We start from the raw sequence: 12,542 nt of genomic DNA, 5'->3' as shown, positions 1-12,542 counted from the left end.
GGCTCGCATGCACCCACGCCGATCTCTCTCCGCTACTTTGACGGCAGTGTCGTCAGAAGCCTGACAAAAGGCCCTAGCCACCTTTCCGCCTTCCAGCTCTTCGTACTCAGGTCCTGTTTTACCACGTGATCTCCTGGCTTGATGTTGTGCAAGGGAGTCTCAGCCGGTTTCCCCTGAGCAGTTTTCGCCTGCACACAGATATCAGACAACAGAGAAGACATTTCTTTGCAATAATTCACAATTCTATTGATGCAAGCTATTGTTTACCCCCTTCCATTCCCATGAATGGTGGTCTTCCAAAAAATGTCTCAAACGGGCTCAGATTTACTAAAGGCCTTTTCTCGTTTTCATGTATTTCAATATGCATCAAAATGCGAAATTTTCAGCAAATATTGTAACCCCCTTATAAACTTCATTCATTTGAGTACCATTACCATTACCATTCCCCCTTTGGCTGCAGGCTCGCCCATGCAGCCATTTATCATAATCATTGAAAATATTGTTGAGGTAAACAAGGCTTGCCATCACTTCTTGTCTAGACGCCATTTTGCACATTCACACATCATTCATAAGTTTCCAGCCACGTCTCCACAGGTGCTTCTCCGCTGCTGTGGCAAATGCCTGCATACTCTGTAAGGAAATCAAAGCATTTGTGTTAGTTTCAGATAATAAAATGCATTCTGGTTCCTTTGACTGCTGTGCTGCCGCGGCCTTCGCAGCCGCATCTGCTCTCACGGTTTCCTGTTGAAATAAACACTTTGTTGTTAGTTACGCTGCGCATTTAAGTCTTAACTTGAAAGTTTCCCATAAACATACTGAAAATATCCAATAAAATGGAAGACAAATCCGTATTTCATTTCTGTAAGCCGGGCTAAGTCAGTAATCACTGTCACTGCTCTCCCATCATGTTAGGGGTGTGTGATACCTCCAAAATTCAAACATGCCAACTTTCTGCTATCAACCGTTTGACGACACACACATCCCTAGGTCAGACCCACAGTCACTCCTCAGAGACTAAACACTTTAGAAAACATATATGAAAACAAACAATCAGTGGTTCTTTTGATTAATCAAAATCATAACAGACCTTTTTGGCATTCACTCAAACTAAACAATACAAATAAGTAAGATAGATAATAATCCATCTTAGCGCCTTAAATCTCTACATAAAACATCCTTCAGTTTACATTTTGTGCTTTGCCCACAGTTTCTCACTGTGCATCACATTCTTATCAACCTTCCTTCAGTCAGTCATTTCAACACAATTCTTCACAAACTGCCCTACTTACTATTTCCAACAGACCCATTTTCACTCATCATAGCCCACCTCTTATTTAACCATTAACAAATATAAATCTAAATTTGTTAATGTTAAATATACTTCATCAAAATGACAAAATTATCAATTCGTATTACGTTCAATCAGCTCGTTCACTCATCTTTATCTCGTGACATCATACTTAATCATACTCAATACCCAATTCTTTATCAAAATCTTTTCAGCTCCTGTTATCAATAAACAAAATTAATTAATTAATCAATTAGGATTTCTTTTAAAGTACCCTTTTCTCCATGCCCTGTCCATTAAAACTCCTCTTATATCATGTAATTTGGCAGTGATTCTTATCATCAAACTTGCCACATCAATTTCTTTAACGCTGGTTAAAACCAGTCTCTATTTTAAAAAGCATTCATATTTCAATGTCTATTTTAGCCTAATTTGACTTTGATTGTTCACAATCCCTGTCAGAAATCCAAATTTTTTATTTTTATTTTCTATTTATTTATTTATTTTTTTGTTTCCTGTATGAATCAAAATATGTCTAGAAGTTATCTAGATATTCTTTTAGAAGTTATCTTTTTGGTTCGCCCTCCGGCCTTTCATAAATATGAGGGAGTCTCTAGATCATTTGGATAGTGACTTTGGTTAAATTGTCACTTTGTCTCTTAATTAATCCAAAGATAAATTAAAATAGTCTTCATCCATGACAAATTTGGTCATAATTACTAGTGACAGACAGAGCTGGATGTCCAATCCACTTAAAGCTCGTCCCATGTTCTGATCATCTTTTCATCAGTTTCACTCAGAATAATCAACTTCCTCTAAAGTTTTTTTGTTTTGTTTAACTTAACTCATCTGTAATGATAAAGACACTAATTCCAGAGGTTACTGACACACTACACTCAATCATGACACATAAATATGAACTGCTCATTCTCAAAATGTGCTTTTACATGGTCTCTTAACCAGTTTCAAATATGTTCTTTCATTAGTTGTTTATTTTTAGAAAAGTCAGCTGGGTTGTTTTGTTCTGATATCATTGTTTTTGTGTAGTCTCAGCTTTAACTGAGCAATAACAGATAGAGTACAATCCCTGTTTCCAGCCTCTCTCTCTCTCTCTCACCCAGATAATCTTTTCAACAGTCTTCTAAGACTTTAACTATAATGTTAAATTCATTAACCCTTAAATCATTAATCCTTCACAAAGTTTAGAAATGTCATAGTGTAACTTATTGTTTCAAGTTATCTTTAGTTTAGATTTCTTTGTTATTCAGACCTTCTCTTTAAACTTCAAAAGCCATCCTCATCTTAAAGCCATCACCATGTCTCCAAATTATCCTCTGCCATCCTAATGACCTGCAGGATTAAGACTATGATAGAGACATATTAGTTCAATATCATACAGTTTTACTAATCCAAATAAATTTTGTTCTGCTCCACAAAGTTATCAATCACAATCACAGCATGGTCTCAGCTGGCTCTTGAATGCCGATCTCATTCATAGCTCTTTTCCTTCAGGGTGTTTCCTGGCTCTCAATTTATGCGGTATTTGGTGAGCGGTATAGAGGGGCCAATATTAGGGCAGGGGCTGCTGTGTCCAGTCTTGACCTTGGCCCTTACGAAACACAGCTTCCCCCCCCAACAGAGATGCTGCTGGCCTCACAGACATCTGCCTCACCTCTCATACACACCTCACATAAAACCCCCTCCTCCTTTTTTTTTTTTTTTTTTTTTTTTGGTAGGGGGTCCAAGGCGACTTATCGTGATTCCCCTGGCTTGGGTTGCCCCCCGTCAGGCCGTAGGAAGTCTTACCCGTCATCGGGAACAACCACATCGTGCTCAACCTCGTCATCGCTTTGAGATCTTTGACCCTAAACAGGATCCGATATTTTCTGGAGCCTTTTGGAAAGTGCATTCAAGAGTCATCAGAGCCATCTGGTCTGCTTTCAAATTAGCAAAAACATGGAGACAGGTTAATCATAACAGAACTTAACCACTAAAATCCAGCATACTTCTTCAAGGCTGCCCCATAGCAGTGCTTAGATTATTTTCAGTGAATTTAGCCAAAACAACTCTCCATTCCATTTAATGTTCTGCTACATCTGTGACTAAGGCCATCAGTTCTGTACATGGTGAAGGCTAAGAGTAGACAGAAGTTACTGGTCATATCATACATTAATCAAAATTTCAGTTCAATTTCCGTCTTATTGCCCTCTTGATGGCACCTTTTTTATATCTTAACAAATAACTGTCTATTGTGTTCACATAATGCCCTGTGCTTTTACTCATCAATATCTTCTATCATCTGTGGCACAGGCTCATATATCAGCTTTGAGCTGGTCTGGGATGAGAGAGAGAGACTCTGAGGCCTTCAGGGCTGGTACACTGCATTTTCATAAACCTTTCACTCCTCACACTAGCTCAGTGTAAGATCTGGCTTTGTTTTCAAATAAATATAAGACATTTTCCTTTTAACTCTATCCTTAGACAGAAATCACATTTTCAAGTGATCATAACTTTATATTTGTCTTTTGCCCCCAAAATAAATTCAGAAGCTATAATTTTCACTCAGATTGAGTCTCTGTTACTCAAATTAGGCCACGTGGTGGCCGGATTGAGATTACAAATTGTTTATTTCAGCTCAGCACAGGCTTATCTTTTGAAACCAAAACATCAATTTCTAGGGTTTTCAACATTTTAACACCTATAGTTATTTCAACAACCCAATATTCAGTCAAATCATCATTATCAGAGTTTTGCAAAGGTGAGAAGAGCAAGAACATATTTATTATATCTTTTTCATTTAACTCGGTTAATCAGGATTTATATATTTTATATATCTTTTACAACATGTTTTATCATCTTTAACTTTAACCTCATATTAAAATTATCTCAAATCCTTCCTTCAAAAATAATCACTAAAGAATTTATCAAGCTTATTATTTTCTCATTTTCTTAGTGTAAATCTGTTTTATTCCTTTGTTTTTTTTTTTTTTTTTTTTTTTTTTTTACTGATTTCATTTACAGAATTTAGTCTGGTGGCCTGATTTGCCACACTTTTTACACCTTATGGGTGTTCAGACACAGTTACGCGCAAAATCAATGGCCCAGCTGAGCACAATTAAAACGCTCTCATCTTTAGCTTATGGAGCAACGTTCAGCAACCTGTGTGCTCCAAAAGTGGCAGTCTGTCTGAGAACAGAGCTCGCTCGAGGTCCAATAAAACAGACAATGGCTTGCAATTTATGGTGCTTTATCAAAGTTTATCTGCTTTTTTCACCAACATTATTTTTAGTTACTCAAATTATATATCTCCCTTCGGGTATGGCACCTCCCCCATTTTATAAATTAATGAATACGCACAAACATCTACAAATTTGAATTCTCTTGTTCTCTCTTTGTTTGTAGCTAGTTAACTTCCAATTACAATAAAAACATTTCTGCCCATTATCTTCATCAGTCCAGCAAATTTCTTTGAAGTCAGGGTTTCAGAGCGGAGCTGCTTACAGCATTTGCTCTTGTTCATCTTACAATCTTTATACCGACTAATCAAATTACTGATCATATCACTCAAATTGTTAGCTAAAATTTAGTCAAAGTTCATACTCACCAGCGATCTTTAAACAGCTGTGGCATTTTAATTTCTCCGTTTCATTTCTCCACAGTCAATGCCTCTCACACCCAGCATTTCGGTGTCTGCTCACAGTTCTCACACGCGTTCTCACAACAGCCAATTGATTTATCCTTTTCCTTCAACTGACTCTTTCACAGTCCCAGTCCGGTCACTCAGCGGTGACACTCAAATCATGACATTTAATGAACTTCGTATACGTTGCATGCATTTCTGGCCATATAATTTTCTCATTTGATAAAATACCGGTGTCTCATATTCAGCTAGCTTGCTTTGGATTTCCCCATATTGGCAGTCTGATTCTGTGGCTTTTCGCGCGCGCGCTATTAATCTGTTGGACGTCTCCGGACAGATCTGATCTCCTCGCCCGAGATCAGCCGGGCGGACACTCTCAATAGTGCCCGATTTTGTGCCCTGGTTACCTGACCGCGGGCGGAACCAACCCAATCTAGGTAATATGGTTCCCAGACCAATCTAGGTCTTATTTATTCTCAGACCAATCTAGGTCTTATTTATACCAATCTAGGTATTTAATCGCCCACGTGATTTCAGTTCTTTTTTCTACCTCGTAAAAAACATCAATTCACGCTGCATTTGCCACAGAGTCAGACTCGCCTAATGGTTTATCCCTATCAATTCAATTTTCAATTAAACCAAATTCTATAAAATAAAAAATAAAACATTTCCCCCTGAATTTAAAAAGTTTGTCTCTTACCAGAAGCGCCCCGTTGCCATCGGATTCGTTTTCTCTGATTCCAGTGTCTGGACCCTCAGGACACCCCAGAGCAGTCAGCCCTTCTCCCTCAATTCTTCGGGGTAAGGCTGTGACTCTAAGTCCAGGATGATCAGGTCACTGTCTGCTCTCGGGGTCCAGAAGGCACATCCAAGGAATCCCAAACTTCTGACACCAACTGTAATGGCAAAAATTAATTCGTCGACATCACTAATAAGAGACAAACCAAGATCCAATTGTCTTTATAAAGATTTATTTTCCTTGCAAGGAAGAGCCACGGTCAAACGCAGCCGCTCGAGGCTACCTTGAGTGTGAACTGCTAAAACAAAAGAAAGCACAAACTTTTATACCCTCAATGTTTTAACAACCCCCTCAGTAATTTTCCATACATCTGGCGAAACCCACTGAAGGTTTCGCCTTGAGCAAGAGGTGAGACAATACACAAATGGTCCCCCTCCTGTCTTGGATCTCATTTGAATTAAAAGCAAGAAACACAATGGTCCTTCATCTTCATCTAACAAAGCATGTTAGCCAGGAACTCAGATTCCAAGAGCAATAAAAGATAAAAGGGACAATGTATGGCTTCCACAGGTGAGGCCTCTTTGATCTGACTCATTTAAAACACAATAGAGAAAACAGGTGTGGAAGATTAAATCTTCTGTGATTAAATTTTTCCCCAACAAGGCATATCTTGCCATGGATGAGGACCTTGCAGATGATTACGACCACCTGAAGGATGCCTTGCTGCAAAAATTCAATATCTCTGCTGAGACCTACCGCCAGCGGTTCCGGGCAGCAACAGTACCAGAAGGTGAATCACCCACAGAGACATACCACCGTCTGCGGAATCTCTATCAGCGATGGGTACGTCCTGATCTACATTCCAAGGAGGAGATCGGAGAGCTAGTCATCTTGGAGCAGCTGCTTCGAGTACTGCCTTACGACAGCCGTACCTGGGTGAAGGAGCATGAACCAGACTCAGGACTGGCAGCTGAAAAGTTAGCCCAGCAGTACACTTCATCGCTCTGGCCCGCGCACGCAACCGTTTAAAGGTAAAATACGCCATGCACATACTGATAAACCGCAAGAGGCTCCACATGAATTTAAGACTGTAACACCACAGAAACTGATTTGCTTCTCATGTCAGCAACCGGGGCATAAAGCTGCTGTGTGCCCGGCGCGTAAGGCAAAGCTGACAGGGTTTTGCTATGCTCCTAGGGAAGAGGACAATGAGATGGACTCTGTAGGGGTGGGGCAATGCAACAATATGCTTTTGGACATTACAGTGAATGGACGTTCGATAAAAGCAATGCTGGACACTGGTAGCTCACTTTCACTAATTAAGTCATGTCTTGTTTCTAATGTTGACTATGCTAATACCACTGACATACAATGTGTGCATGGGGATGTAAAACGATATCCCAAAGCAGAAGTGTTAGTGGGGGTGCAAGAGCAAATGTATCTCTTGAATGTAGCGGTAGTCACTTCGTTACCGGCAGACATGATTTTGGGGAGAGATCTCCCAATTTTGAGTGAACTGGTCAATGAGAAGGGAAACCAGGGCATCAATGTTGTGAATGACAGGTCACCAGTTTGTTCATTTCCAGTAATGACAAGAGCCCAAGCCAAGGTTGGTCTGCAGCCTCTGCCAGACTTGGACAGTAGTCTGTTGCAGGGCGGGACCAAAGGCCCAAAAAAAAAACACGTCGACAGCGACGATTAATGAAATACCTGGGTACTCCAGTCCCAAAGCTCTCCACGGAGGGTCTTGAGTTTCTTGGCTGGCAAGTCCCAGAAAACATTGCTGTGTTACAAAGGGAAGATGAAACATTAAAACCTTTGTTTGCCAAAGCTGAAGGTCAAGAAAATTCTAAAATGTCTGATGAACAATATGTTATTCATGATGGTGTATTGTATGTGCAATCTGCTGATGTTTTACGTGTGATAGTGCCCCTGTCTTGTCGACCTCTTGTTTTACATTTGGCACACACAATTCCATGGGCAGGACATCTAGCTCAACAAAAGACATATACACGCATTAGTTCACGGTTTTACTGGCCTACCATGTACACTGACGTTCACACATACTGCACTACATGTTCCACATGTCAAAAGACCAGTGCTGTGCGTCAGCGGGGTAAGGCCCCATTACAACCCTTACCCATCATATCCACCCCTTTCCGTCGCATCGCCATGGATATTGTGGGACCACTAGAAAAAAGCAGTGCAGGACACAGATACATTTTAGTCATCTGCGACTATGCCACCCGCTACCCTGAAGCCTTCCCACTTCGCACCATCACAGCACCAAAGGTTGTTCATGCTCTCATCCAGCTGTTTTCCAGGGTAGGTATCCCAGACGAGATCCTCACAGACCAGGGAACGAACTTCACTTCCCACCTGATGAGACAATTACAACAGCAACTGGGCATCACAGCACTGAGGACCAGTCCATATCACCTGCAGACAGACGGACTAGTGGAGAGGTTCAATCAGACGCTAAAGGGCATGCTGCGGAAGTTTGTCGCAGACACTGGCCGTGACTGGGACAAATGGCTCCCCTTCGTTCTCTTTGCATACAGGGAGGTACCTCAGGCTTCAACTGGGTTCTCACCCTTTGAACTCCTGTATGGCTGGCAAGTCCAAGGACCACTGGACATCTTAAAAAAAACCTGGACGAAGACAGCAGACACAGCGGAGAGAAGCATTGTGAGGTTCATCCTGGAGATGAGAGACCGGCTAGAGAGGTACAGAGAACAAGCAAGGGAGAATCTTCAAGAAGCACAAGTGGGGCAGAAACAACGGTACGACCAACATGCCAGACTGCGTCAGTTCCAACCGGGACAGAAAGTGCTGCTTTTGTTACCCACTTCAACGAACAAGTTACTCGCCAAGTGGCAAGGCCCATATACAATCGTGAGGAAAATGGGACCTGTAACTTATGAGATTCATCACCCTGACAAAAGAAGAGCTCACCAGACCTACCACGTGAACCTGTTAAAGGAGTGGAAGGAGGTCCAGGTTAAGCCTACAGAGACAGAGACATCGCTGATGGTGAGAAATGTAGCAGAGGAGGAAGATGAGCCTGTGCCTGACATGAGACCCCAGAGAGACCTGGGAGCTGTGACTCTAGGCCATCTAGACGGGCCGAAGCAGACGGAATTACGAGATCTACTCGACAAGTTCCCATCACTGTTTCAGCCAAGGCCTGGGCGAACAGAGCTCGTGCAACATACCATCCATCTCACTGACTCTACTCCGTCAAGACAGCGACCTTACAGAATCCCAGAAAGACTGTTGAACCCTTTGAAGGCAGAGATTGAAATGATGAAGGAGTTGGGCGTCATCGAGGCCTCCACAAGTGAATGGAGTAGCCCACTTGTCATCGTGCCAAAGAAGGATGGATCACTGCGTGTCTGTGTTGACTTCCGTAAGCTAAATGCCCAGTCAAAGTTCGATGCCTACCCTATGCCGAGGATCGATGACCTATTGGAGCGGATTGGACAGGCACACTACATCACGACATTGGACCTGTGTAAGGGGTACTGGCAGGTGCCACTTGACCCAAACTCCAAACCGCTCACTGCCTTCAGGACCCCCGTTGGACTATACCAATTTACTGTCCTACCCTTTGGTCTGCACGGGGTGCCTGCTACCTTCCAGCGGTTAATGGACCACATTCTCCAGGGCTGTGAAGGGTGGGCAGCTGCCTACTTGGACGACGTGGTCATCTACAGCCACAACTGGACAGATCACCTGGACCATCTGAGACAGACACTGGAGAAAATCCAAGCAGCCGGCCTGTCATTAAATGTTGCTAAATGCGAGTGGGCGAGGCAGGAGACCAACTACCTGGGGTACCAACTGGGCAATGGCAAACTGCGACCACAGGTTGGCAAGGTGGAAGCAATACGGCGTAGTCCTAGGCCTAGGACGAAGAAGGAGGTGCGATCCTTCCTGGGTCTTGTGGGCTGGTACCGCCGATTCATACCCGACTTTGCTACTCTGGCAGTGCCACTGACAGACTTGCTGACAAAAGCAGGGAAGAACCCGGTGGAGTGGACCGAGGCCTGCGAAGGGGCGTTCAGCGCCTTGAAGGACAAAGTGTGCTCTGAACCAGTTTTATAAAGCCCCGACTTCAACCAGCGATTCCTGGTACAGGTGGATGCTTCTGACAAGGGGATCGGAGCAGTACTGGCTCAGGGGACTACCGGAGCTGAGAAACCTGTGGTGTTCTTGAGCAGGAAGCTGTTGCCCAGGGAGACCCGGTATTCAACTATCGAAAAGGAGTGTCTTGCAATAAAGTGGGCCCTGGAAGCACTACGGTACTACCTCCTGGAGCGGGAGTTTGATCTGGAGACCGACCATCGTGCACTTACCTGGATTCACACGATGAAAGACCACAATGCTCGTGTTACTCGATGGTACTTGGCTCTCCAGCCCTACACCTTCCAGATCCGGCATTGCCCCGGGATGAAGAATCTTGTGGCCGACTACCTGTCCAGGTTCCCGGACAGTGCGCGGCTTGGAGAGGGGGGAGGTGATGTGAAGAAGTGATCTTCACCGCTGCAAGTGGCAGCACTGACACACACACACACACACACACACACACACACACACACACACACACTCAACCACCACACGCTCTCCCTCACCTGTTGATGTCGCTATTGGTATAGCGGGTGCACACGCGATCCCGATAGCACTTAGACATTTTTCCACATTCTATACTTCCCTTCTGTTATTCCCTCCAGACATATCACACACACTCACTATTTGTTTGTTGCATGTTTTATTGTTAAATTGCGTGTTATATGTGGGTGTAACCGGGTTGCTGGGAGCTGGGCCGGCAAACTCGAACTACTGTAGGGCGAGCGGTTATGACGTCATCATACTGCGCCGCACTGACAGTGGACCGGAACCCGGCGAAACCATGTCTTGTCTTTATGTGGGGGGGATACTAAAGTTTTAACCTGGCAACGAAATGGAATTGTGAGTTAGTGTTGTCAGGTTTATTATGTTATTAGGTTTATTGGACAACATTGGGTTTTGTTTCATTTGGTTTTTGGAGGAAAATTAAGGTATTTAAAAGTAGAAGATATTACCTCCTGACACTTACCTGTGGATGGTAGTGCCCCAAAAGGGGCGGAGTTTGGCCTTTAAAAGCAGTGGCCAGACTCCAGTATGGGACTTGTTTTCCAAGTCGAGCAAACGTGCTACTGCGGTGCCGTGAGCTAGAGAAACCCTCCGTATATAGTGGATACTTGTGAGTTTTTGTGTACATAAATGTATAGTTATCTATCTTTCATTTATTTTGTTGTTTTATTTTTGTTGATTTGGTACTTTGTTCTTGGGACTGTACACTTGTAAATATATTCACTGCTGGACTATTGGATTTTTGGTGCACTTGTTAATAAACACCACCATACTCTGAAGAGTACTTGCGGGTTGAGCCATCATCTTTTATTTTATTTTATTTTATTTTTTCCCATTTTGAACCGTAATACGTCCACAGTAGTCTGGAGGAGACCCAGTTTGGGCCTGCCAACGCTCTACTGTTTCACATTGTGAAATAGAATTTAGGAATACCCGTAAAGTTAAATGGAGTTAATATAGATAGGAATGAGTGATATGGATGAACAAATCATTCTAAAACAGTTTTAAGAAAATTGATGATGACTTGTAGTCCAAATTTAAAGTAATATGGGAAATTATGAAATCTGTAAGTTCTTGGTAAAGTTATGACTCTTTTGGGTGTAAGTGGCAAGATAAGGCTAGTGAGGATTTGATGAAGTATCACTACCAAGTGACATGAATTAAGAGGTTTAATATTTTGGTCATTTGGAGCTTACACTTGAAGAGTTTTAAAGGACAAGACATTGAGAATAAAAGAAAATTAAAAAAGGGTACTTTAAAGAAAACCCTGATGAATGATTTTGAATGTTGTACTAATAACATGGTGATTAATAATCTGGTATTTAGTATGATTAAGCATAATGTCAACAAGATAAAGATGAGTGAACAAGCTTATTGAATGGAATACGAATTGATAATTAAGTCATTTTGATGAAAAGGTTTTAACATTAACTATTTTCTTTTTATGGATAAGTTCATCAACAGTTATGTGGGCTATGAGGGGAGAAAATGAGTCTGTTGGAAAAAGTAAATTTAGCAAAAGGGTTCTTGAGTAAAAATTAGGAACAAGTTTATGTTTTAAGTGGAAATAATGAGATGGATGATATGAATGTTTTATTTTATTTTGTTTTATTTTATTTTCTATTCTTTTGAGAAAGAAATGTATAAAGGGTAATGCAATTAAGGTGGTGCATGCTATATAAGACTGAATGCAATTGGATGGACTATTCTGTTGTTTATTTTTATTTATTTACTTTTTATTTTTATTTCAGGCCACTATTGAGTTTTATACCTGAAAAGGTCTGTTTTGAAAAAGTAATTACAATCATATTTTTAATTGGAAATTAGGAACCAGCCTAAATTGGTAGACCATTAATACCCCCACTTTGGCCTCAGGAGAAACTTAAAGGATGGGTTCTAGAATCCACTGCCTCTCCAATATAATTGTATATATATATATCTTAATTAAATTTATAATCAAAGACTTAGTCAATATTTATCTTTCTATATTATTATCATGAATTGAATTATCCTCCCTAGGTATGATTTTGTTTCTTCCTTTATATTTTCTAAAGTTTGTATTTGCTCTCTGAGTGGTGACTGAGGGTCTGTCCTAGGCGTGTGTGATGGCTCACGAGAACATTCGTATCAGGAAAACTGTGTGATCAGGAACTATTATTAACCTGTCTCCATGTTTTTACTCATTTGAAAGCAGACCCGGGGCTCTGCTGACTCTTGAATGCACTTTCCAAAAGGCTCCA

This window comes from Gobio gobio (genome assembly GCF_949357685.1).
Source record: "Gobio gobio genome assembly, chromosome: 1".
Lineage (NCBI taxonomy): Eukaryota > Metazoa > Chordata > Actinopteri > Cypriniformes > Gobionidae > Gobio > Gobio gobio.
Note: the sequence above shows the minus strand (reverse complement) of the source record.